This window comes from Rhea pennata, chromosome 1 (genome assembly GCF_028389875.1).
Source record: "Rhea pennata isolate bPtePen1 chromosome 1, bPtePen1.pri, whole genome shotgun sequence".
NCBI classification, from domain to species: Eukaryota; Metazoa; Chordata; class Aves; order Rheiformes; family Rheidae; genus Rhea; species Rhea pennata.
Window position 1 is genome coordinate 198,306,659 of NC_084663.1, and position 21,502 is coordinate 198,328,160.

The following is a 21,502-nucleotide window of genomic DNA, read 5'->3' on the forward strand; positions in this document are numbered from 1 at the left end:
AGTGTGTTGGGTCCATTTCAAGAACTTCGAAACTGTAGTTTAAAGAAATTCAAATCCAGAAGATGAAGATTCATACAGGTATTCTACTGGATCCATAATTTTTTCCAAAATCTAGCCCAGCTTTTGGAAGTATACTAAAAGCTCCTTTTCTCAAGCAGTGATTGGTATATCTTGAGCAAAACCCAGCTATTTTACACAGTCTTGAAAGTATGTTCATACCCCTAACTAACATAACTACCTGTCCTGTATGCTGTGTGTGTGTGTCATTGAATGCTCCTGGGACATTCTGCATCTAATTCGCATAGCACTACTGTGCCCCTAACGTGTTAGGCCATGTGTGTGCACTGTCAGAGGCACAGGAAGCAGCAGCTATAGATAAAGCTGCCAGACACTTTCCATTATATGATTTAATTTTCAGTATCTTATAAAATTTATACTTTGCTGTGTATTCTTATAGGGCTATGAGGTTCTCCTCATACCAGCAGCAGTGTTAGCCAAAGCTGCTTGTACAAGGAACACAAACACTCCTGCTGAAGCCTTCCACCCCCTCCTCCTCCTCCTCCTCCTTCTTCTCCAGCAAGTTCTGGATTAAGCTGTCTCAGACACATTTATTTTTTGGTTTCCTCCTAGCTGATCCAAGGCCTCTGCTGCAGCTCAGCACCTAGTGAACCTCACCGATCGAAACAGAGTGCGCTGTGCCAGTCTGGCTCCAGTGAGAAAAAGGCAGATTACTCTGTGAAATTCTTCTTAAGACAGCTGGCTTGACCTCTAGCAGGTCAACTTGTCTTGATTTTTAAGAAAAGCTGATTACCTGTGAAGCAAACCTAGAAAACAGGTAGCGATAGAGGTAGATTCATCTCTCAAGAACTAAAAACCCCTCCAAAGACAAATTCCTTACTTTCTCAGGCACCTTCCCTTTGGTAGGGACCTACCTTACAGCATACCTGGGCTGCTCATCTGTGCATTGCTGCCCTCCTCCCATGGCCCAAGCATAGTAGCAGAGTGGATGGTAACAGTCACAAACTGTGCTGGTCTACCACCTTTGGGAGTTACAGGACCCCAGGTTCCCAGAGCAGAAGGGACCAGAGATGTGATATAAGTACCATGCACTCATCTGGATCCAACGGTGGACAGAGAACCAAGTCAGGCCAGGAACCACCACAGGGCTGCTGTGCACCAGTGCAAGGCACAGAGGCTTGTGTCCATTATCACCCCAGAAGGGAAGGCACTCATGCTCTGTAAAGTGTTGCTTAAAATGCCATTTATTGGAGCAAGCACTGTAAGGACAAAGATGATAGTATAAATAATCTCATATCCCTTCAGATGCTGGGAACCTTGAACTATGAAGCATTGGATGGACCTCCAGCCAGGGTATGGTACGCGGTACAGATCCTGTCTTGTCCAACATTTTGATCTTTAGAGTTCTTACAGGATTTTCTTAAAAGAAAAGAACACTATTCATCATTTCTACTCTCAAGCAAAAGGATGTTCACGTGAGAGCATGCTGCTTCACTTCAAGATAGAGATGAGGAAAGGCAGGTGGTGCCACCGCTAGTGTTGAGTGGGAGCTGCCCCCAGGCTCTTCATGTGATCGTCTGGCAAAGGTGCTGGGGACACGAGCAGCCCAGCGTGGCCTGCAGGCCCAGCCATATTGCAGTGCAGCGCTGTGCCACGCGGTGCGGGCTACACCTGCACGCGTTACCTCCTACCCAGACCACGAACGCCTCAATGTGCCGTGGTCTTCCAGTCGGGATCACTACAAGGGCTCTGCAGACCCATTGCACCAACAGATCTGCTTTGCAGACACAGTGCATTTATTTTTCATTCTTTCTACAAATATACCCACTAGTTTCTCCAGGTCTAAGCATAATAAGCCTGTGATAATGCAAATCCAGCACATGAATATATGGGCATACCACATGGTGGTTTTAGCAGAAAGCAGGTTTTTTGAAGCCTTATTGAAATCAAAAGTGTGCTTATTGGCACTTCTACAGCAGTGTTTGCAGAGGTGTTGTCAGCCCACTGTTACTTCGACACTAGACATGGATCTCTTAGTATCGTATAGCAAACCACTTATCCCTGTCCATCTTGGTCGCCTTCAGCTATCAGGACACATTAGCATTTGCTCCATAAAAATCAGGGAATTTATTACACCTCTGCCTATGATGCAACAACAGTTTGTCCCTATTTTTATATTTCTAACCACAGAGTCCCCTTCATTTGCTTCTACCTAATAAATAAATAAATAAATTAATAAATAAATAAAAGAGGAATTGTTGCCAGTATCATATCTCTGAGGCTTCAGCTTTCTTCATCCCAGTATCCTTGAATTGCTTGGGGATTTCTACCTTTCAGAAAGGTAGAAAAGGTCCAAGCAAGCCATTTCCACTCTTCAGCTATTTAAAACAATCTCTGTTTTGACATCATCTCATGCCTATATTCAGGGATCCTTTCACTCAGGTGTCCCAAAGCATTTTGCAAACATTAGGAAGTTCTCAGTAAGCACTGCTTTCTCCAAGCCTACAAGCAGATGGGGAGGGAGAGCATAGGACATAGTGATGAGAGAGGCAGATGAAGGATGCAGCTTTCTAGACTTCCAGTTGGCTGCTTTGACTGTTTAAACTGCATTCCCAAAATGCTGCTGTGAGCTACAGTGCTGAGGAGGGAGTGAGCAGTTGGGATAGCTGCGAACAAGGAGGAGCTTGGCTAGACTGTACTGGAGTGGTCCAGGCTTAGGAAGAGAAAGGGATGTCACAGGAATGTAGGTCTGATACAACCACTAATATTTCTTTAGCACTTTCTTCTAGACATCCTCTGACACAATTCCAGGTGAAGGAAATAAGTACATTCAAGGCACATAATTTGTATAGGAAACTTGACTGGAGTGAGAGTAAATCCTCATAGTCAAAAAACACTTTTTCTTTGAACACTTTTAGCACACTGAGATGGAATCAAAAGACAACCCTAAATACTTACTATGCCTTCTAGGCTCAAGAAAGCAATGAGAATGTCGGACTGACCATTTTCCAGAGCTGCTGAACCCCTTGTTTCCCGCACAGGCTGCAAGAGAAATGCTTGAGTGCCAAAACAAGCCACGATGGAGTTTGTGCTGGGAAACAGCTTGATCTTTCTGAAAATGATGAGGAGAGACTTCGAGCAATGTTTCTCTTAGGTCTGGGGACAATAGCTGCCTCCTGAGATGCCAAGAAAGACTGAAAATGGTAAGTTAGGTGAGGTGTTGCCAGAGTGTGCGTGGCAAGGGGGGATTCTCAGGTAGGTTTAAATGAGAGAAATTGAGATTATTCATCAAGCATTAAGAACTTTGGGCAATAGGAGAACAGACAAAAAGAGGAGGTGAAATATAAACAAAAGATGGATGTGTAGAAAGGGCTTTCTCTCAGGGAAATGCGAGGAAAGAAATTTGCTAATAAATTTCTGTACAGTTCATCTCTACAGAAATTGTAATTCTCCCTGATAATAAAAATGTTCCAGATGGATGTGGTTAACCAAATCCCTTGAGGGGAAAGGTTTTAATTTCCTTCATTTGCTTCTCTTCACCTTTATCAGCACCGAAGAAGGGATGGGACCAAACCAAATTCATGGAGCTGTTCATCATAAGCCTAGGGGAAGCTGAATCCTTATGCAAATGTTCTCATTGGCAGAAAGACAAATATGTGCCATATGCCAAGGGAGGGCTTTGCTTGGACTTTCTGCATATTAATTCCCATACCTGATATTTTATGTTGAGAATGTGGCAAGAGGCAGGGTGTCATCCCTAGGGTGGGATAGGGTATCAACATGCCATAAATAGCAACAAGGTAGTACTTGAGAGTAATAGGAGACATTTTCATATCACTTAATCAGTGCATCTGAGAACATCTCAAATAGGCTAATTCTGGTCCCAAAGATAAGGGTTCATCTGTTTAAACTCCCAGGAAAACTCGTCTGATTGTACTTCTGAAATAGAGTAGTATGAAACTCTTGCATTCAGAATCATAGCTTTTGAAGGTACGATTTAGTTTCCTTCCAGAGGAAGAGTGGATCAAAGCTCCCATTGAAGGCAGGTGGCCAGTTTCACTTGAGAATAACACAGATCTTTGTTTCCTGTCCTTGGTGCTGTGACACCCATCCCCACTCATGGTTTCCTTTTCCCTGGTTTCTAGTTCTTGTGCATGGGCTGTTTTGCCTGTGTGCCATGCTTCTGATGGGGCAGCTTAAGTAGTACAAGGAGCAGATCTCTTGGAAATGCAGAGCTGCTGCCACATGTCCAGGATTGCTTTGAGATGGACAGGGAAGGATGCACACCAACCCAGGCATCTGCAAACAGAGACAGATTCTCTAATTCAGAGGTTCAGTGCTGAACAGCTGCTGCCAGGCTCTTCTGTGTATCCCTGTCCAGGCTGGAATGTCTCACGGGCATGATGAGGCTGCAAAGAGAGAGACTGATATAAAATCTGCAGATGTCTCAGATTTTTGCAGTCATTTTTTATAAATATAATTGTCTAGCTGCCTAGACAATTGAAGCATTGATATTTGTTAGAATATTCATACTGCATTCAATGTAGTGCTTATTTATTTTTATAAGTAAGTATTTTGTTTTTAGGCAATTATGACAGCCACTGAATTAGTTTGAACTTTACCAGTAAGAATATATTTCTGCATCTTTTCATTCTAGGAGGTGCTCCAGTAATGTCATTGCTTTTACTTTCTCTGAAACAACACCCCATTTTCTACTTCTTAACCAAACCTCTGCTCCACTAATGCAAAATCACTTGTGTCTCAGTTATTTCATTAATCACATGGATGTTCTGATATTTTGCATTTCTAATGAAACCTCTATCTACCATATCAATAGCCAACTGATTGATATGTTTACAGAGTCAAATAATGCTTTTATAGAATACTGATAAACTTTAAGTTTAAAAAGTAAAATTAGATCATCTACATCTAATAAAAAGATAAAAATTTAGCTCCTCAGCTTTAGAAACAGCCAGGACACAGACCACTTAATTGCACCTGGTTATCACTGTGCTGAGTTGATGATTTGTGTTTGACTCAGGTAAGCTTCAGAAAGGCATTTGAAGGCACGAATGGATGGAGAACTTACCACCTCCTTCAATACTTTGTTTCAACAGTTAATCACCTCCCTAATGCATATCTGTGTCTTGTTTCTCACTTAAATTTGTCTAGCCTTGCTTTCAGCAATCATTTCTTGCTATAATTATAAAATTGCTATAATTATGAGGTGAATTAAAGACTGCTTTCATTCTCAGTTAATTTTCCTCTTGAAGTCACCTTGAACTTTTCTTTGCGAAAGCTAAACTGCTGGAGCCCTTTCAGTTTCACAGGAAATGATATCTACTCCAAACTCCACACATTCTTTTTTAGGGTATTTTTGCACTCTCAGCAACTGTTCATGATTCCTTTAACATATGTACACCAGAACCACACATTGCTCTAGGCCTCGTCTAGTAATTCTGTACATAAAGGTAAAAGGCGTCTCTTTACCTTTACTCATTATTTCCCTTTTTATGGCGCTGAGAATTTCATGAACTCTTTCTCTCATGAAATGCTGAGTAGTTTATCCATTCTGACTCCCCTAAAGGCTTTTTAGAATTACTTCTTTCCAGGACCTCCAACCTCTATCCTGACAGTAAACCCAGCACTCTTTGGGCCAGACTAAATGAAGTATTATGGGTTATGCACAGAGACACTGGTCATGGCAAGTGTTTGAATTCTTCTAATAAAACATAAATTTAGGAATGTCACTCCACAGCCAGCATAAGTTAATGCAGAGATAACAGGTCATCTCTGTTTCGAAAAAGCCCGAGGAGCTGATAACTTTCCCAAGCTGTCCTGGCCCCCAGGAGCAGCACGGCTCAGGCAGCGCTTTGGCTGGTACAGATTGTGCCCGGGTCACCATCAGCTGCACTGGTCAGCGCTAGGACATGCCCTAGCCCTTCAGCCAAACTTGTTCCAGGCTCTGGAAAAGAATGAGAGATTTGCTAAGCCAAAATCTAGTGTTTTATGTGGGGATTTGGCACTTGCTTGTGTAAGGAGAGACTTGAGGTCCAGTTCCTGCTCGTAGAACAACATGTAAATTTCACTGGAAGGTAATTCATTAAAATTCTAAATTAGTTCTTGGAGGAGGACCAGGAATCCTAAAACAAACCAAAGAGCTTACCCCTAGCTGATCCCTGGACTATACTTAGATTAATTTATGACAACAAAGTTTCTTCTCTGTGCTGTAATCACTTCAATTTAAATGAGTAACAATAAAAAAATAATGAAATGTAGCTTTATCTAGGGTGGAATTATTTAGCATAAACTGATGAAATTTTCATAGGGTCCTAATTGATTTTGGCACATACCTTTCATTGTCTGTCTACAGGCCTTTGTCTAGTAGGCTATTTATGAGCTTTGGAACATTTTTTCTAGTAATATTTCAGATGATACCCACCGTATCACCTTGTCTCCATTACAGTCCTACTTCTCCCAAGCAAATGACTTATCTCCACCAATCTAGTAGCAGCCTCACAAACTTTTTTTTTTTAATCTTTGTGGTGGAAGGTTGTTAATTATGACCTCTAAGAAGAGACTGTTGAATTACAGCAATTGAGAGTTACGTTTGCTAGGGCTTTGCACTGATGCAGCTATATTGGTGTACTGAATATATATTCAAAAAAAAAACCACAGGCCTCTTAACTGTTCTGTGCTAGTGATTAGACAAGATTAAAATTTCATTGGAGCTGTGTCAGCACAAGTGTGAATGTGGAAAAATTGAGCACAGCAATGATTCTTTGAGATGAACAAGTTTTCAATCAATGATTTAAAATTATAGCACATCATTATCTTCCCTCGGCTGAAATTACAGAGCACTGCAGATAAAACATTAACTTTATTTTTCATATTTGACTGGAGATTATGTATTTTTATATGCCGAAAGCTCAGAGTTACCAATAAAGAATAGCGTTATTCATATCACCTTCATATCACACAATAAAAAGTGTAAAGAAATAATAATTCTGAGCCAAGTTTTTGCACGTTCAGCAGTGGGAAAGAGATACTATTTGCTCGTTTACCCATTGCTGTTGTCTCCTGGGGATGAAAGGGAGGGGTGGGGAGAGGTGGTCAGGGTGATCAGCAGGCAACACATGTGCATGTGCTCATGTGTGAAGGGGTGGGGTCAGGGTCAAGCCCTCAGGCTCTGCTCTCTTTGCTGATCACATCCACACCTGTTCCCTCAAAGTATCATCTCAATGTCTTCACGTCCTAAGTTGTTCTGGCTTCTTCTAGTTATCCTTCCAAAATATGAGGGCCTCAGCCACTGTGGAGCAGAAGATACAAGATGGAACATACTGCCTTGTTTGTGGGGAAGGTGATATTGGGGCAGCGGAGGTCCTCTCAGTCTGTGGGATCATAGAGGGATCAAGAAACAGCAGGATGAAGAAGTGGACCACAGAAAATATAGATATTGAGAATAATTATTTTTTAGGAGGAAAGAACAGGATTTGTCAAAACTTCACAAATGTATAGTTAAGCATTGCCTCATGATATTCTAATACTGAACAGAAGCTAATTGCAAATCTCCAGAGAGCAGTGATGGTGCCTCCAACCTTTGAAAAGCTCTGTTAGTTCTCCTCCAAATAATACCCCAACATGCCAGCAAAATGTATGGTGACATGACTGCCCCATGGTAGCAGGACACAGCAGCTCTGTGGAACAAGGTCTCGCTCCTTTTTGGAATGCACAGGATTAGATCAACATTACCAAAAAGTTGCTTCCTACCTCTGGACTATAGCACAAACAAGGACTTTTGTTCCTCTCACATGCTACTCCAGATGTGAAAAATATCAATACTGCCATTCCTCCTGTGGAAGATTCACACTGCTATAACAAATCCCACTGCATGACGATACCCAGGAGAAGAAAACAGCCCTGTGACCTATCTGGACAAAATGTACAGAAGTTGGAAGAAGGCAGAAGCAGCTAAAAGATGAAGCAGTTTGTAGAGAAAGGTGCAGGGAAGAGGGCTGGAAATTCTGCTGAGGACGGTATATGTGTGCTCAGTAGCTGCAGTGATGCAGCACAAGGCATGGTCCCCAATACCAACAAGAGCAGCACAGCAGGGGCCTCAATTCAGATTCATATCTGCAGGGAAGATGCAGCTCTGCATCAGGGATACATAGTTGCCTAGGGCCTCTCACTGGGCAGGGGGAGATGGTGTCCTTGCTTGCAGGGTGGTGTGCCCTTATTGTGGGTCTTTCATCAAATTAAGGAGCTGCAAAGGATGTCAGTGCACTGTGCAGCATCAGGGAAGATGGAAAAGAGATTGACAGGATCTTCACAGAGATGATGCAGAGGTTGACACTTGAAGCCCATCTGCACAGAAGGAGAGGGCAGCCAATGACTATGCTTGCTGGAGTGGCAAATGGAGAACCCCCAAGCTGGAGAAGGCTGGAGGCTCGTGACTTCTAGCAACAGGAGGACAGCTTCTCCTTCCACCTACAGATCAGCAGCTGCAGAAGAGGTTCAGTGCCCTAGTAGCTGATGAAAGGGGGCATGAGGCAGAGGTCCTAAGTGAGGCTGATCAGGGTGCTCAGGGTCAACCAGGGGTGGTGACTTCAGTCAACTAGATGTATCAGGAAACTGGCTTAGCCAATTTGGGAGCTCATGATGGAGCTCTAATACAAAACGGCAGCATGTAGGAGAGGGAAGCTGGGATCAGCTATAAAAGAACAGTCTACAAACATACTTCAAGTAGTTAGGGCTGCTGTCAGGAAAGATAAGCTCAACTGCTGTTGAGACTTGCAAGGGATATCACAGGCAAGAAGAAGAGTTTCTACCACTCATTCATAATAAAAGGCTGAATATGGAAAAGTGTGGGCCCATTACTAAGTGGGGTGGGTGATTTAGTGACAGCATGTACAGATAAGGCAGAGGTGCTCAAAGCCTTCTTTGTGTCAGTCTTTATCAACAAGGTCCCACAGGTCTCTGAACTTAAAGAAATGGCTCAAGGAAGAAGAGAATGACCAGCAGTGGATGAAGGCTGAGTCAAGGATTACTTCAGAGAACTCAAGTTATGCAAACTTATGAGATCTGACAGGCTGCATCTGAAGGTGCTAAGAGAGCAGCTTAAATCCTTACAAGGCTGCTCTCTATCATATTTCACAGAATAACAGAACCGGTAAGATTGGAAGGGACCTCTGGAGATCATCTAGTCCAACCGACCTGCTCAAGCAGGGTCACTTAGAGCATGGTAGACAGGGTTGCATTCAGGCAGGTCTTGAAGATCTCCACAACCTCTCTGGGCAACCTGTTTCAGTGCTCCGTCACTCTCACAGGGAAGAAATTCCCCCTCACGTTCAGGCAGAACTTCATGTGGTTCAATTTCTGCCCATTGCCTCTTGTCCTGTCACATGGGACAACTGAAAAGAGTCCGGCCCCATCCCCTTGACACCCTCCCTTCAGGTACTTGTACACATTGATAAGATCCCCCCTCAGTCTTCTCTTCCCCAGACTGAAGAGGCCCAGCTCTCGCAGCCGTTCCTCACAGGGCAGGTGCTCCAGCCCTCTGATCATCCTCGTAGCCCGACGCTGGACTCTCTCCAGTAGCTCCATGTCTCTCTTGTAGTGGGGAGCCCAGAACTGGACACAGGACTCGAGATGAGGCCTCCCCAGGGCTGAGGAGAGGGGCAGCATCACCTCCCTCCACCTGCTGGCAACACTTTTCCCAATGCACCTAAGGAGACCATTGGCCTTCTTGGCCACAAGGACACATTGCTGGTTCATGGTCAGCCTCTCATCCACCAGCACTCCCAGGTCCTTCTCTGCAGAGCTGCTCTCCACAAGGTCAGCCCCCACCTTGTCCTGGTGCCTAGCGTTATTTAGTGCAGGACTCTGCACTTGCCCTTGTTGAACCTCATGAGGTTCCTCTCTGCCCAGCTCTCCACCCTGTCCAGGTCTCTCTGAATGGCAGCACAGCCCTCAGGTGTGTCAGCCACTCCTCTCCACTTGGGATCATCTGCAAACTTACTGAGGAGGCACTCTGTCCACTCATCCACGACATTGATGAAGAAGTTGAACAGGATGGGACCCAGTACTGAGCCCTGGGGGATGCCACTAGCCACAGGCCTCCAACTAGACTCCACGCCACTGAAGGTGACCCTCTGAGCTCTGCTTTTCATCCAGTTCTCAATCCATCTCACTGTCCACTCGTCTAACCCACACTTCCTGAGCTTATCTAGGAAGATGTTGTGGGAGACAGTGTCAAAAGCCTGGCTGAGGTCAAGGTACTCAATGTCCCCTGCTCTGCGCTCATCTACCCAGCCAGTCATGCCATTGTAGAAGGCTATCAGATTGGTTAAGCAGGATTTCCCCTTGGTGAATCCAGGCTGCCTACTCCTGATCACCTTCTCCTCCTCCATATGCCTGGAGATGACATCCAGAAGGAGCTGTTCCATCACCTTTCCAGGGATGGAGGTGAGGCTGACTAGCCTATAGTTGCCTGGGTCCTTCTTATTGCCCTTTTTGAAGACTGGAGTGACATTGGCTTTCTTCCAGTCCCCAGGCTTCTCTCCAGTTCTCCATGACCTTTCAAAGACGATAGAGAGTGGCCTGGCAAGAACATCCGCCAGCTCCCTCAGTACCTGTGGGTGCATCCCATCAGGGCCCATGGATATTTTTATATAGTGTATGTAGTATATAGTATATAGTAATACTAACACAGCCTTTAGCAGTACTCTCAATACAAGAACTGGGGGGGGGGGAGCTTTGTCTCTGCTGCCAGTAAGGATCTGAAATCAGAAAAGAGAAAGATGTAAGTGCTTAAGTGAGTGCTTTCGCAGCTGCCCTGAGGGAACATATCCTTCAAAGATCTCACAGAGTCTGTCAGATACATCTCAGGAAGTGGCCTACAACCTCATGAAGTCTATCAACGACAAATCTGAAGTCTTGCACCTTGGACATAACAACTCCATGCACCAGGACAGTCTGGTAGCTCACTGGCTAGAAAGTAGCTCTGTAGAAAAGGAGCTGGGGGTCCTGGCAGACAACACACTGAACCAGCTATGTGCCCTCATGGAAATGAAGACCAGTTGTGTACTGGGCTGTATGGCAAGAGAGTAGGCAGAGAGTCAAGGTTAATGACATCTACTAAGCACTATTTAGATTGCATCTGGAGTGCTATACCCAGATTTGGGGTCCCCAGTATAAAAGAGACATAGACATACTGGAGTGAGTCCAGCAGAGGGAGGTGGGGGCTCAAACACAATGTATACTAGGAGAAGCTGAGGGAGCTGGGCTTGTTCAACCTGCAAAAAAGAAGGCTTTGCAGGTGGAGAGAGGAAGGTAGACTTAATTCCTGTCTTTAACTACTTAGTGGAAGGTTACAAAAAAGACAACTCCAGACTCTTCTTGGAGGTGAGCAGTGGTAGGACATGAGGCAGTGGACTCAAACTACAAAAAGAGAAATTCTAATTAGATATTAGGAAAAAAATCTCAGCAAGGATAATGAAATACTGGACCAAATTGCCCAGAAAGGCTGTGAAATCTTCACAACTGAAGATACTAACAAAGTGGCTGGATATGATCTGACATAATTTTGAATTTACATCTAATTTCAAAGGTGACCTTGCTCTGATCAGGTGTTAGACTAGATGGCCTCCTGAGGTCCCTAATAACAGAAAATATTCTGTGATTCTGTGACACCACTAAGAATAGTGACCCCTCCCCTCCACTCTCTGAAGAGAATTGAGAACCAGGCAGGAGAGGTAGTAATAAGAGAGCACTGAGGAGATTCAGCTAAAGGCTCATATGCATTCAATAGAAAGGTTCTACAAGACCCTTGACAGTCTCTTGCTCCTTCTCCATTGGGTTTCTCCTGTTCAGAGAGCAATGCTTCACCTTGCCAAGTGGAAAGATACACTGGACTAAGCATGATAACTTAAGAGGACATAAGATCTTGCTATGAGAAAATGTGTTCTGGGGACATTTCATATAAAGTAAAAACATGGAGTTGCTTGCCAAAAAAAATCTTCATTTCTGGAGACCTTTGAGACTATTCAGTTTGTCTCTAGTGGCAGAGCATCAGTTGATGACATGATTTCTATGACATATACCAGATAGGAGAGCTTCATCCTGCTCAGTCTGACTCAATTTTTTCCCAGCTAATGTGGCACAAAGCATTCCACAAGAGTTCAGCAGTACATCTGCCTTCCATCTACCTATGAAGATCTGATAACACAGGATTTCCCTACTTTCTTTCACTGCGAGCATCATTGCTCAAGTGATCTCAAAGTACTGCAGAAGAGTGCAACTGAATACTTTGTTGCTTACTTTGCATGAATTCAGAGACAAATTAATACCAAGAGTAGCAGAGGCTGTTCTTTCTGAAGGGAGAATTGATGACATTCCTAGTCATCTAGGGCAAGAGATCATACTGGAGGACATGAGCAGCAAAGTAAGAAGATTTACTGCTGGCCATGGTGGAGGTTTCATATGCCTCCAACTCTCCCTCTGCAAGAAGTGGCTGCTGCAACTGGAAGCTGCAGTGGTTCTGCCTGCAGCAGCTGTTGGAAATGCTGGAAGCAGCTACAAAATTATAGGAGCCTTTCAAAATGGGACACTATGGAAAACACCCTCTGGCACTTGGTTCAGCTGGCTCTGGCTGATGAGGGATGATGCAAAGGGATGAACCACTCTCCATATTTCACGCAGGAAAGGGAAGTTCTAGTCTCAGCCTGTTCACCACTGTCAGGTATGTTTTTAATCAGGCAATATCAGGAAGCAGGACATGGCCATAATCTGGAGCCTTTCTGTGTCTTTGCTGATGTCAAAAAAGACTCTTGATACAGCCAGAAATTTTAAATAAATCCCATAAATAAATAGCTTGTAACAGAAATGAAGAATTTTAACAGATGTGTGGGGATCTAATTTTCATTTCTTTAGAATATTCGCCTGTGAACACATGTCATAGTTCCACTTTTCATCCCACTTGGGAAGGAACATTTGGAAATATTGAAAAACACCTCTGATTCATTTTCTGGAATCTATCTGTCAAAAGGTCAAATAAAACAGTCCTACCACAGGACATATTCTGCACCATGCTTTTATCCTCCTGGAAGACTGCTATTAAACAGCAAACTGAATCACACTCTCTGACTAATGTGGTGCCTTGGAGCTGGAAGTTCACAGATTCACCATTGAGGTGAAGGACGATGTTCTTTACCTTTTGCCATGTTGGAAGGGACAAGCTCCTTCTCTCTGAGACTCAGGATGTTTCCTCCCTCTAGAGACAGACCCCATTTCTCTGAGATGGTTGTACTGCAATATGCTGATGACTGACCTTCTTCAGGATTTATTACAGCTCTAGATGACACAAGAGAAGCTAAATAATAATGACAGAGCCATACCCCCAAGGTGATCTCAGAGTAAGAAAAACACATTAAAAGAAATAGCATGACACAAAAGACGGAGGAGAAAGAAGAATGAGATACCCAGAGAAGAAGATACTTCTGTAAAACTTTATGCTTGCTTTCTCTGGCCCTTGTCTCCTGTCAGAATTGGGGACAGCATCTTTGATGATGAGTGGGTGGAAGGAAAAATAATGAAGCTGAAGCCAGAGGTCCAAGCTGCTGCTACCAGGGCATGCTACAACACGTGAACCTGTCAGTTATGCTTGATGGAGGAGCAGGAAGAGTGCTGTCACAGATGGCCGTATGTCTGGTGCTAAAGCACTTTGGTGTGACAGATGAGCAATGGATCTAATTATATCACTGAAAGAAGAAAGCCCTCATGCACTCTCCTGTGATCTACACTACTCATTGCAGAGCTACTGTGTAGTACAAGATGCAACGGAGCATTAGCTGCTCTGCAGCACTGCAATATATCATGCATATATCCATTTGTGGCCATCCTAATGTACAGCACTGCCTTTGCTTGCTAGTCCATCACTTGAAAAAGGGAAAGGGGTGTGAAAAGCCTCAGTCAGATAATTGTATTGAGATTATACATTTCACACAACTCATACAGAAAGCAATGAACTGTATCAAGGGCTTATATTCACTTTCCCCTGACCGCTCAGCAGCTATTCATAAAAGAGCATGAAAGAACAATTCCATCTGAGTGCAGGTCCTAATGCACTTATGTTCCTGTAATCATTCTATTTCATCTCGATTATAACCAGATCACATGGCGTAACAGAAGAGTGAGAAGAGCAGCAGGAAAAAAGAGATATATGATAATTACCTGGCAGCGCACATCCCTGACGCAATAACACCTAAGTGTCTGAGTTGAAAGGGTTACTGCAGACTATCACCCTGATGCCCTTGACCTTGATGAACCAGGTACTGTATCAGGACACATGCAGCTGGCATCTCTCAGCAGTAAGCACCATGTTCCCTTGCTGCTGTGTGCCCGACCCCTTTGCTCCAGGAGTCATAGCTGTTCTGCACAGTTTGACAAATTATCCTTTTATGGGTTTTTTTGATGTACAGAAATGAGAAAGAAGTACCCATCTGAAGCTGTACATGCTTCTGTACATTGCAAGAAGTAAACAGATAGCAAATATAATAGTAATAAAGGATGACACTTGACTCCTATAGAAATCCTCTGTTGCCACTATTTCATTATCCTTCAGATCCCTCTTCTTCCAAAGTTTGAATTAATACCACTGTCTGTCTAGAAAATTAACCTGTAGGGAGTTGCAATAGAAACTAGCATTTTGGTTTTTCCTGTGTATATCTGATACTGATACTTCATTAAGCACAATATACAAAGAAGTGATACGTATGCAGAAATATACACTCTTCTGGTTTTCACTGTGGATGAAAAGTCAGCTAATGAAATTGAATTATCCAAGACAGGCTTCTAACTATACTGCTCTCATGCTGAAGACCCTTTTGAGTTTTTGCAAACCTAATCTTTGTAAAGAATGAGTTTATGAAACAGGCAGATGAACGAACAGCATTGGTGATCCTCCTGAAAAAAAAAAAAAAAAAGTATTTTTATGGAATAGGTATTAAGGAAGCTAGCTAAAGAAATTAAAAGACATGTTCTTAGTGATGCCATCTCTTGTTAAGCTGACAGACTCTCTGTAACTTCTGTAGTGGGTCTGCATACTTTAGGACCCATGGCACCACATCTTTAGTCAATGTGTAATGGAACTTCTGATCTGAATGGCTTATCTTTTTCCATCTGAATTTCCTGTGAATTATCTCTGCAATTTGATGCATAGTGTAGCCAGATCCTATGTGAAATGTGCAAAAGAATAGCTGTGTAAAGACATGGATGTGGCTGCAAAGAAAAAAAGCAGTCTCCAATATGGAGGAGTGCTATCCAGGATGCTGGAAACTGCTCGCGTCCCTAGTGCTGGGCATGGTAGTATTACGTAGTGTTCAAAGGAAAACAAAATAGTTGTCCAATATCAACTTGCTATGTCTCAAGAAAGCAAATCACTGTTGTCACTTCAGCCTTTTTAGACGACTTACCCTTCTGTTGTCTGAGCAATCTAGACATATTTTGCATTTTTATATGCCAGCTCCCTCACTAGTGCAGAACAAAACCATAAACATAGCCTGCTTATAGTGTGGATGGGATATCTGTCACAGGTCATAGAATCCGTAAGGTTGGAAGGGACCTCTGGAGATCATCTAGTCCAACCGACCTGCTCAGCAGGGTCACCCAGAGCATGTTAGACAGGGTTGCATCCAGGCGGGCCTTGAAGATCTCCAGAGAAGGAGACTCCACAACCTCTCTGGGCAACCTGTGCCAGGGCTCCGTCACTCTCACAGGGAAAAAATTCCCCCTCACGTTCAGGCAGAACTTCCTGTGCTTCAATTTCTGCCCATTGCCTCTTGTCCTGTCACATGTCACATTCTCTTGTTTCTCTGGTTTCACACTAATGCTACTCTGTGTACTTTCAGCTGTTGATAACTATTTTTAAATGACTGAAGCTCTTAGGATGCTGGTGTAATCAGAAAAGGATGTATCTACCAGCAATTTCTATTGCCAGGTGGATAATTACCACCTACAACATCTCCTGAAGTTTGATGGCTTTTTGTGCCTTGCAGACTTTCTGAGGAAATGGCTCAAGAAAAGTTTTGGAGAAGGGACTCTAGTCAAAATTGAGTGTCCAGAAATCTTCAAGTTTTTTTTTTTTTTTTTTTTTTTTTTTTTTTTTTAATATAGGAGGGCAATTTCCAAAGCTGTAATCTTAGGCTAATGTCGCTCTGCCTTATGCACTAAGTACCATTCAAATCCAGAACAAACCCAGATGCTCTCCCTTGACATATTTACCATCTAGGTTTTAATTCTGTCATTCTTCATTGCTTTACTTGTTCATTAAAGTTACTAATTAAAGGATGTATTTTTTAAATTGTTGCAGGGACTGGAATCATGCTCAAGTAACCAGTGCAAATGGTGTGGTGCTTATATATCCCTGTGGACAACAGCCTTAGTTTATTCATTTCTAATAGTCTTTCTCTGACTTACACCTGGTACAGATCTTGCCCTGTCTCTTGAAATATATCTATTTTGTGCATAGCACCTAGGATTTAAGACAAGCCTATGCATATTAGTTTCCAAAATATCATTACATTTTAATAAAATTTCTACTTCTAACTGTCTGGGGTCTCTTGAAAAACTCAGCTTGAAATCCCAGTTTCCACACTGCTACCATTAAATTAATCTGTGCCAATTCCTTCTAGAAAGCTCAGTGTTAATTTGCATATTTTTTTTTAGTAGCTCTTCTCCTACGTTTCAGTGGTTTAGGACTTTCTTCTTGCTTGACTTGTTTTTGCGCTTCATGTTTTTTCTTATCATCCTTGCTAAGGATATCTCAGAATATAGTAACACTCATACCTGACACCATGAACAGGAAAATTGATCAGTCACAGCTGCAATTTCCCACCTGCACCTGTGATGGAGAAACAACCTGCTAGGAATAACTGTGCACTTTGCAGTCTTCTTCCTCCACTCCTACCACCCTGAGTTATTGACTTTTCTCTAAATTGCACCTTTGGAAGTGCACAAAAAGATAAGCTTCAATTTTTAAATAACAGAGAGACAGCTGAGGCCTGCTGTCCATCAGATATCACCCAAGTGTTGTCCCTCTACATGGGCTTTTCTGCTTCCCCTTGATCAGCAGCAAGGTGGGATGCAGCCATGAGATTGAAGAGGATGTTTTGAAGTTCTGCAGAGCTTTTGCATTTCATGGTTCAGGTTGTCTCACTGAGCAGCACCACCTGGGAGGAAGGAAATCCTATAGCCTCCTTTATGTTTCCCTTATAGTCTTGCCAGGTTGCCATGGAAGCTCCTCCCAAGTGTTTTGAACCGACAGACTATGGTCGATCCTCAACATATTTCACAGTCTCTCCTGTGCTTCCCAACCAGGCATTAGCGAAAGTCTAGTACAGCTGGGGTGAGTGATAGGGCGGCTGCCATGACCACACTAGAGCTCTTGTGGGCTCCAGGCCTTCTTCTGGCCTCTCACCACAAGATCTGCATCTATTTTTCAGGCACCACTGCCTGGAAAATAAATGGGAAAAATTTCAGTGGTGGTGGGCGCCATTTCGGAAGGAGAGTACAACCTGACTTTGCAGCATGTAGGATAGTGGAGCTGCTGATCTGCTGGGAAGCAAATCATACCTATGAGAATTGAATGGGTACAAATACCCTCCCTGAGCACACAGCCAACTTCAGGTCCTTCCAGGGAATCCCTCTTCGCTCTAAAAGCTAGTTGTCTTCAGCAGTTATTCCTATATAACTGAGAGAGGTTTTTCAGACTTTTCTGTTTGTTAATAATATGATGAAATATATGGAAACTTCAGGTGCTGCAATGCTGTGGTTTCTTTGATGAATACAGAGCTAGGTAGAAACTTTGTGCGCGCGCGCTATGAAATATTTCAGAGCTCTCACCACAGCAGGAGAAGCTATTTGCCTCAGAAACACTCTGCAGAGCACTTCTTGCCTGGATCTTGTCAACACTTCAAGTTACAGTCATAGGCTCAGACCTCTGCTCAGCATCATGTGGACTGTCATTGAAAACTCAGCTGTGTTGGCATTTCACCAAAATTTGTTTTGAAATACATGGCATGCTAGGAGGAAAGCATTCAGTGTCCTTATGCTCACATGGGTTGTAAGTGACAGCTTTGGAGAGAGTTGCTGCTTGGTCACTAGCAGCTCAGGGCTGCCATGGGAAACCAGCTGAGGATTTTCACACTGTGAGTCAGGGGCCAAGCTGCCTTACAACTGTGCGCAGGAGGTTGTCACGGTGAACCGCTTTGCCAAAGGGACACTTTGGGCACATTTTTATATACTGCCATGAGTCAAAAAAAGATCCCATTTTGAATCCACAGCATTGTGAAGTACTCTGTACTTTCCACATACCTGCCAGGCCCAAGGATGAGCCTTGCTCCCTGCTAATGCCTATGGCTGGCAAAGAAAAGTGCCCCCTTCTCCTTCTGCTGGGCCAGGCTGAAGTCATCCCCAAGGGGTGAAAGCAGTAGGGTCGCACTGTCTTCTCCATTTCCAGGAGAGCAAGCAGGGTATTGCTGTCAGGGCAGGCTCCTCCAGGGGAGCCTGAATTGGCCAAAAGTCCTCCTGCTTTGCCCACCGAATCCACTATAATGCAGGCCTTGGTCTAAGCCATGCTCCTTCCTACTGCTCAACCAATTTCACCAACAAGTCTATGCAAGGAGATTAAATTGGTATTTTGATACTGATCATTCCCCCCACGCATGGGAACAACCTGTCCTGGGAGCAATGCAGGAGGATGAGAATCTAGAGAACACATCACCTACATGGGATCCCCAACCATCTCCTAATGGCAGGAAAAAGGACCAGGCTGCGAACTGGTCTTCAATTTAATGGCAAAAGTAGGACCTTACATTCCCAGTTCAACCCTGTCAGACACCTGGCAGTCCAGACTGATTCTGCTGCCCAAAGAGAGAGACTTCAGATGACATATTTTGCTTGAAGTTGTCTTTGTGTGTGAAAGAGAGTTAAAATGGTGAAGGGTGGCCACACTCAGGTTTACAGCAAGGAGACCTAAAAGTATCACAACAATGCAGAGCTGTTAGAAACCACAATAATTATCAAAACTGCAATGAGCTAAGGTTTGTTCTCAGTTATGTTACTGTCATTCTGGAGTTAACTTCATCCATTAAATGACCGAGAGAAGTCTCTTCACACTTTCATGTTTTAGAATGTTCTTTGTATTTATGCACATGTGCATATGCCTGTAGGGGATAATAAACAAAACAAGTAGAAAATTAGTAGGATTGTGCATGTTTCATTAAAAACACAGCAACAGGATGTAAAGGGTAGCTCTCACATGCAGACTTAACATGGATTTAGGGGGTTAAAAGACCAGTCTAGGAGTAAAAAGCAAAACTTGCTACATTTTATCTGATTTTTCTTCCTAGCTAAATAGGCTTCTGAAAATCATGACCTTTCAAAACTGCAACTCTGTAATATGCTGTCTGGATCCTGATCTCTATAGTCCATAAACATCATTTTCAAATTCTCCTAGCAAACCTAAAATCATGCATAAAACTAGCTGCGAAGTATGACTTATTCATCTTATATGAAATTTAAGGGGGAAAAGAAGAAAAAAAGAAACACAAAAAAGATAATTATCTGGGTGTTGTTTTTTCATTAAAAGATTGTTAAAGGATACTATTTAGGATAAATGGACTTTTTTTCTCCCTTCAAAGTCAGAAGCTGTTGATCCTCTCCTATAAACTTTCATGGCTGTGGTCATGAGAGAAGTGTAAAACAGCCAGGCTGTTCTGAATGCGATCTGTAACTGCTGTCATCTCTGGCTCACTGCTTTCCTCTTTGTGGTTCTCCTGCAATCTCACTTTAAAGCACAAGCTCTAGGCTGGAGTCATTTGGTTACTGTCAGGCACTGTGCCCAAAGAAAGATGTCGTACTTTTTTACCTTGTATTTCAAGTAGCTGTGTTCTTTTAAGTTCATCTTTTTACCATCACTTGTGGCGCAGGCATACAGCTGATTGACAATGTTTTCCTACTGCACTGGTTCATCTCTCATGGTCTTTTTATTTTTCCATCAAAAATTGTTTGTAAATAAAAAAATGTTGACCAATTCCACTGTGTTCTCTGAAACACTAAAAGAACAGTAGGGTATAAAATTTTATAATGAGCTGTCATTTCTTCCTTTTTTTGGGGGGAGGGAGGGGGGTTCTTTAACCATAGCTGAGCTCACTGATTAGAAAGTAACAATTTTACTATTAGATAAATATAGAAAAAAATCTGAATGCCTGCTGTGATGAGTAATTACAGTGAGAAAGAGTGAGAGAAAGAGTGAGGAGAAATATTAAGGATATTAAATAGAGCTATCTTTAGAAGAACTCCCTCAGAATTATCATAATAACTTCTTTCAGCTGCAGCAGAACTGTGATGCTATTGCACCATCACTATCATTTCTGTTCAAACCAGGAGTGCTCACCAACCTTTCTGGTGAGCATTCATCATTGGGGCCAAACTGGATATAGTGTTAAGGAAACCATCTTGAAAGGCATGCAGCATGGACACAAATTTCTCAGCACAAATTCTTCTGCTGTACAGACCCACTCCAATGCATTGCACTGCTTCTTAATGCAGGCATTGCCTGTGACTAAAGAAAGGGCACAGAGTAGCCCCTGAAGTCTGTCAACAATATCATTGTAGCCCATTTGAGCTTCAGTGAGGTCTTCTATGGTATTCTGTTGTGTTCTGCTCTATTCTGTTCTGTCCTGTCTTCTCCTGTCCTGTGTTATGCCATGCCATGCCATCTTATGTCATCCCATCCCATCCCATCCCATCTCATCCCATCCCATCCCATCCCGTCCCATCCCATCCCATCCTACCCTACTCTACTCTAGCCCAGCCCACCCTATCCTATCCCATCCCATCCCATCCTGTCCTGTTCTGTCCCACTGGCTCAGCATTATCACTGTAAAATCTCCGTGTCTTTCAAGAGTGCATTAAGGAATATGAGTAACGTTTGTCAACATTTACACAAAAGATAATCAAGACCTCATTGTTTCTAGGCTCTCCAAAACTGAACAAGAAGCAGCAATAATGAAATTCTCTTATTGATTCAACTGATCAAAATGTATTTGCATTAGTAACACAGGATAATTGGGGCACATTATAATAAAACAACTGATTGGTAATGTAATGCTGTTGTGAATATGAATACATTATCCTTTCATGCATTTAACATTTCCATTAATCACTAAGTTGCTGCCATCTCCAATTTTGCTGAACAGCCTTCAAGCTGGGAAGTTTGAAGCTGTTTAAATCTACCCTTATATTTACAGAGCCTCTCAGATTGGCTGATAATAAGAACCTTTAATTTTAAATCAGACTGAAAATCAGCTTGAGAGAATGCTTATATTTGTATTCTTCTCATTTTTATTTCTTAGGGTATTGCTCATTATTTTTTGCCTTTGCAGAGGAAACAGAAGGAACTAGGCAGATGCAGACCTGCAGGACT